General features: G+C 50.5%; 1 protein-coding gene across 1 annotated transcript in view; it reads right to left on the minus strand.

Moving 5' to 3' along the window:
- The window catches only part of LOC146181961 (rho family-interacting cell polarization regulator 2-like), a 132,353-nt gene extending 129,226 nt beyond the window's left edge, over positions 1 to 3,127 (minus strand). The window contains exon 1 of the mRNA XM_084576955.1: positions 2,620 to 3,127. The gene's annotated coding sequence lies outside the window, so the exon portion shown is untranslated. The remainder of the gene's footprint in view (positions 1 to 2,619) is intronic.
- Between the last annotated feature and the right edge of the window lie 2,873 nt (positions 3,128 to 6,000).

Genomic DNA, 6,000 nt, shown 5'->3' on the forward strand with positions numbered 1-6,000 from the left:
TAATTGATCGACAGTTGACTATGGCACCTCTAGTGACCGCATGCCAATCGTTTTTTATGTTAATTACCGCTTAACTACTGCAACTTTTCAGTTGAAGTCATTTATCATCTATTTTCAGTTAACTTTGCGCTCTACTATTGAGTGAGTAACTATAACTCAGATGAGGAACAAAAATCAAACCGCTTATGTTCGGTGATTGAGGCCTGTCGTGAGCAATTTCAGTTCTTGGGGGGCAGTTAAGGGAATACCGCAGCCGTTTAGCGGAATGATGATTGTTTCCGGCATTACAGATGCAGAAAGGCTGCACGGAAGCTCCTCCACAATCTCAGAGCCCGAAAAACTGCCACGATTACAAGTTCATCGCGGCTACTTTTAAACGTAACAATTGCAAGAGCGTAAGACCAGTATGACGCTAAATATTTCGATTTCCTTTCTAAACCTGGCAACCGAAGTGCTCGTTTCGTGTTCTTACGCGCGCGGAAGAAGATTCCGGCTTCAAAAAATATACCTTACCTTGATTAGACTCCTCATGAAGCAATAGACACAACTGCCACCTTGAGAACCATATCTCGCATGCCTAAATAACGGAAACTTGTTTCGCGATGCTCAATGCTAGTAGTTTTCTCTGTGGCGTTAAACAAGCAACAGCTGCTGTCAGTGTGAAAGCGAACCAGCGAATGCGAGAGTCAACCTCAAAATCTAGATGTTAAGCGAAAACCTCCCAGTGCTTCCTAAAAAACCTCGAAAAGAAGCTTGTCCATGACGATGCAGCTCGCCTAAAGGCCTTTTCGTTGCTGAACATGCGTGCTAAACTCTCACTGTACTCACCCCCCCCCCCCCCCCCCCCCCCCTTCCCATTCGCGCCGTCCGTAAGCTTGACGTCTTTACCTGATAATCGCTTACCGACGATTATCAGCAACGGCGCTAAATAAGTGACCGGGTTTAAAGCGCAAAGGCCAAGAAGGCTGAATGTGCAGCACCAAGTTACACGCACAGTTAGTTGCACGGGTTTCGTTTCCGCTATTTACGCGCTTTTCGAACACAAAGAAAAATAAAGAGAAGGCAATAGCAGAGGCGGTGCACGCCGACACGTTGTTTTATTGGCTTTGTTATCTCACCTATCAGCGGCGGCGGCGCAACCATTAGACACGGATAGCCAGGAAGGGCAGTACCGAAACACAGGCCCTTACATTGCCGAAGTGTCATCAACTCTGCAATTCCCTAGCAATAATAATAATAATAATAAAAAAAAAGCAGACTACAGTAACTTCTTCCTGTGCAAGTTGGTGCATATTGAGCATTATAAAGTTGGAGCGCAAAGAAACAACCACCCACACAGACAGACTAACGACACAGAGAAATAGTTGACGGCCGGTGTAGTAAAAAAGTATAGGTGTGATTTATTTTCGTGTATCTGACGATTTCAAGGCCACGTGCTTGAAAGTGCGCAGCACTTACGCGTATAGAAGAAAAAGAAACAAAACGCCGTTATCGAAATATCTTGAGAAGTCACTGCGTGCCTCTGGAGCCATACAGCGCGCCTAAACTTGTGGCATATAGACAACCGAAGCCCGCCGTTCAGCGAGCGCAGCACATCGCTACAAAGCCGACCCTCCCCCATCAATTTTAACAGTCACGGTAAAGCGCGCGGACAGCACCAAATGGCGTGACCGCTAGCGCTCATTTGCCGCACGCGCGGCTACCGCACGGCAGAAGAGGATAAACTGCGCCCAATTACGCAGCACCTCTAGGGCGGCGCGCCAATCATTCCACATTTAGCGAAAAGAAAAATAACCCAAGCTGCCATCGTTTTCCGATCACGCCACGGCAGGTGCAAGAGAACATACGTAGTACCCCATCGCATGCAGCGCCCGAAAGCCCGGAGCGCACCCATCGACCTATTACCGCGAGCACGTCCGTTCTGAATGCGTTATTAGCGAGCGCGGTCTGTGACACCCCTAAAACACTACTGCCCGTGTGCAAAGCAGATAACACCTTAATCATTCAGCTAGCCAATTATAAATGAGGTTCTAAAGCTATTACCTCAGCTCGAGTGATACACATGTGGTTGGCAGTGGTACGATGTCTGGCACGGGTTTGATACACTGCAAAAGACGATAGCAGTTATAAATGTGCCCTGCAGACAGATAAGTTACTATGAGAAAGGGGGCAAATTTTCACGTTAAGCCAGGTGACGTGAAATGGGTGAAACAGGCGGCGCAGTTATACGCACGCTTAGCTACTGCGGCTCGAGACAGAAACGGAACGGACGTGCGCCGTATACACACGCGAGGCTGGAAACGCTCAGAACTAATAAAAAGTCGCTTCCTTTCGCACGAGAAACGAAATATTCGCTGTACAGCTCACTGCAGCGTATCTAGGCCACACGGGCTATCGGAATATAACGACTTGTAAAACGGCTCTAGAATGATTTCTTAACTACAGATGACTACACCGTTCGTTCCTTCAACTCAAGCTTACAGACGCTGCTGCGAGACTCAAAATGGATGAGGGTCGTCGCTTCCCTGGAAACTGATACCTCACGCACACCACGCACAGGTTCCAAATGCCCGCCAAGAACACACATAATGAGACAGAAGAGTCCGTCGGGAAACATACCATCACTGGCCGGCGTCCGAATATCAAGGTATCCGCTGAACCAGTATGCGCCGCGGTAACGACGACGACGCACCAATCCAAACACGATGCGCACTAATACGGCGGCAGACGGCGTTTAGCAGCCGCGGCGGTTGCTAAGCGCCAATCACGGCAGGTAAACCAAGTCATCCGTCGGTGCAAGTAGCGATCGTCGAAGGAATCCACAACCGCGCTCAACAGGGAATCTTGTCGAAGCCGGCAGCAATGCCTGCGCTCGATTTCGCGCAAGCAAAACAGCGCCAACTGCAACGGCAGCAGACGCTTTCTCGTTTCGTTCGCTTTCGTCGCCGTGAGGGCTGCTTCACGCGTGCTCTCCCTCTCGAAACGGCTGGCCTCGTCACCACCGCAGACGCGCCACGGACAAAATAAGCCACACAGCACCGCAACCACCACTACACCACCACCGCCGCGCGTCACAGCACCGGCTGTTTCGCAGTCGACGCAATCCCTTTCTCTGTGGTCGACGATGAGAGGAGGAAGCGACGCGCGCTCGCTGCGGTAAGGAACGCGATGGTGGCACCGCCCAGCGACAACGCCGTTTACTAAGAAAAACCCAAAACTAGGGGCAATGGCGCGTATTTCAATTTACAGTTTGGTTTGGCTATAGTGCCTTGGCTTGTAGGTGGCTTGTAGGGTCACATCCTCCTGTGAATCCTTTATGCTCTTAAAGGAGTATAGACACTGAAATTTTGAGTTCATGTTTCATCTTCTGTAATGATGCTTAAGACAACTATTCATGAATCGGCTCATGACATTCGCCAGTTTCGGTTTCGGTTTCAACAGTCGAGCGATCGCTGTGACGTCAAAGTCTATGAGGAATGAATAAAACAGCGATATAATCGTTCCTTTGTCATTATATCGCTTTGTCAAAGTGAGCCTGCCTCAAGGACAGGAATTGCACAGGACGTGATGCACTGCATTTGCATATGTCAGTCCTGGCAACATCACCGCTTTCCATGTGGTGTGCAGTACCTCCATCCTATTGAACGGCCACGGCGCCTTGGTTCTGAGGACACTCTAGATGCGCATCGTATTAGTACGGATGCCGTTCTCGTAGTCTGCCAGGTAGGTGCGCTGCTTTGTGAGGTCTATCCCGAGGTACCTGTAAGTACAGGATTGCATGCCCTTGTAGCAGTAGCTTCGGTTACATGGCGGCCTTGACATGGGAACACAGTACTGCCCTCTTTCTCGTGCTGAACTGTATAGGTCCAACTGCTCTGCATGCGCAGTGCAGACATCCAGCAACTTTTGGAGTCATGCCTTCGAGCGTGCCACAAGCTCAATGTCTTCGGCGTACAGCAGGTCTGGTAGGACCTGTTGCACTACGCGGCTACTGACCATGTAAGTCAAATCAAATAACTTGCCAAACTTTTACATTTCACCCTCCAGATTGCTTAGCAGCAGCATGAATAGCAGGTAGAAAGGGCATCCCGCCGTAGACCCCGCTGCACCTCGACCGGACGAGACAGGAGGCCTTGTCACTCCACAACTACCTTGGTGTTTGTGTAAAGAGCGCGCAGCCGGGCGACAAAACTCTTCGGGTAAACTCCTGTGGCGCCACTCCTTCCACAGGACATCATGCTCTACGCAGTCGTATGTCCTCTCCACATCCAGGAAGGCAGCCCAGTGTTTTCTGCAATGTTCCATCGCGAGTTCAGCGCACTGTGGCAGAATGAAGAAATTGTCTTCGAGTCGCCGGCTGTGACGAAAAGCCTGTTGTAGCTCGCCCAGTACTTTCAAATGCTACGTCCATGCTTGTATTCGTCTGCGTAGGACCTGAGCAAGCAACCTGTACATCACCGGATTCACCGTGATCGGTCTGTATGCTGCAGGGCCGCTGCGATTGCCGGAGCTTTGAAAAGGAGCAGCAGTCTGCCTAATCTCAGTCCATCAAGAATTTACCCTTAAAACTGCTCGCAGTTCTTGTCTCTGCGTAGGGCACGCTTCACCTCTTTCGGTCGGGATGGAGGACTCCGAGTTCTTGCTTCGGTGGTCCAAAGCGCCAACTCCCTTGCCCGACTCGTTGTCGCCATGCCTATTAATACGCTCACAGCCACCACCAACCAAAATGTGGTCCAACCTCCGTCGCTCTGATTCGCTAACCTGTTGCCTAGGGTGACAACCACGTGGCTTCGCGTGGTTGGTTAAATACAATGCGCGAGTCTCCCTGACAGGTCCACGCGCGCACGCACGCACGCGCACGCGCGCACACACACACACACACACACACACACACACACACACACACACACACACACACACACACACACACACACACACACACACACACACACACACACACACACACACACACACACACACACACACACACACACACACACACACACACACACACACACACACACACACACACACACACACACACACACACACACACACACACACACAGTGGATTTGAACCAAGGTGCTGAAAGTTCCTTGCGTGTGAACCACTGAGTCACCGCACTCGGTGCTTTTGCTTGGTATCAGGATTAAACGTGCAAATATTCGGCGGAAATCCGCCTGATTGGGTTTCGAACGTTTTTGGTTGGTGATAGTGCTCCTCAAAACTTTTATGTATATAGGAATAAACATCCGCCATTTGACGCAACGGCTCCCAGATGCCAAGCCGCGCCTCCGATTGGTTTCTCGCAGTCACGTGGTCACGCGCCACCATAAATGTTCCGTCTGCTTCCCGGGTACAGAGCTCTACCCCGGGCTCCAGTACTCCAGTAGGGAGACTGCTTGCGCGGCGTGTATGCGGCAGAGCGTATCCTCCCGCACTTATCGTTTTGCACAACCTAGACAAAGGACTGTAAATGCACAAGTATGCCCGGATTGCCGCGCGTTAGGGTTCAGCAATCGCCAGGAATTCGGAAAGACCTATATTACCATACCGAGCGATATGAGTTATAGCAAACAAACTGCACGGGGATACATTTTCACCCGCAAGCAATACTTGCGAATTTTATTATAAATTGTGCTTCATAACCCGGCTTGGGAAGAAGAAAAACTGTTATAAGGACAAGGGAATAGGAGTAGTGGTGGCGTAGAGGTAGAACAGAAGTGGTCCGCATGCTACAAGACCGTAGTTCGAATCCCGATGTCGCGCAATTTCCCACCAAATTAAAAAAGACATGAAAAAAAGTCTGCGCGTGTCGATGGAACTGCATAAGCAGGTTGTGATGAGTGTGCGGTCACGTCTACGAAGGCGCCAGCGTGTCTTTATTGCCAAGGGCACTTCAGGAAGCGGATATCAACCTGGACACAGCAACAGGCCTGCCTCCAACGACGGCGGTCAAGGCCCTGCGCGAAGCAACAAACTCACGAAGCATCGGATAC

Source organism: Amblyomma maculatum, chromosome 8 (genome assembly GCF_055883805.1).
Source record: "Amblyomma maculatum isolate TAMU_Amacu chromosome 8, ASM5588380v1, whole genome shotgun sequence".
In the NCBI taxonomy this organism is placed as follows: domain Eukaryota; kingdom Metazoa; phylum Arthropoda; class Arachnida; order Ixodida; family Ixodidae; genus Amblyomma; species Amblyomma maculatum.